This window comes from Charadrius vociferus, unplaced genomic scaffold (genome assembly GCF_000708025.1).
Source record: "Charadrius vociferus isolate BGI_N301 unplaced genomic scaffold, ASM70802v2 scaffold31, whole genome shotgun sequence".
NCBI lineage: Eukaryota > Metazoa > Chordata > Aves > Charadriiformes > Charadriidae > Charadrius > Charadrius vociferus.
The window spans coordinates 2620080-2620817 of NW_009646966.1; positions in this window are offsets into that span (position 1 = coordinate 2620080).

The window sequence follows — 738 nt, forward strand, 5'->3', positions numbered from 1 at the left end:
TTCAGTCGTTTGAGCGGTTGCCTGCATTAACGCAATAACCTGTTTTATAGGTCAGACAAGAACCGTGAAAATAGGAACAGCGGAGTTTACATTAAGCCTCCCTTTCTCTTTCTCTCTTTTCTTTTTTTTTTTTTAGGGAGAATCTGTGTTACATCAATTAAATGTTTCTGCTTTTTGTTCGGCGGTGCGTTTATTTACATGCGATTTGGGAGGATAAGCAATGGTTTATTTGCCAGGAATACAGACCCGAGAAATCCCGACACGCACCCACGCCCCGGGTAGTCTGTGTGAACACCTTCCACGGACATGACTTTCGAGGCTGCGGGAAAAAAATAATACCTGCGTCCCCTCGCCTCCTTATTTCCCTTTAGGTGAGGGCCCGGGGAGTCGGCCCGGCCAGAAGCTGCGACTGATTCAGCACTTGGCAAGGAGGAGCTTAAGGATGGCTCCTCTCTCTCCTCCCGCTGCTGCCTGCCCCTCGGCGGTCCCGGAGAGGTTGCCTAAACCTCAGCTTGGGCTTTGCAGCAGGGATCAGCGAGCCTCGCCGGGCTGGATCTCGGCTTGCTCCGTTTTCTGGCAGCGGCGTGGTCGGCCCGACTGCGGAGCTGCCCCTCCATCCCGGGAAATCTTCACCGTCTCCTCGATAGGCACCATATAACGCGTTTCACAGGGCTTTCGCCTCGCGGTGCCCACCGAGCTTTCCTTTCCCCTTTCTTCGCGTTATTTTTATTAATTTCC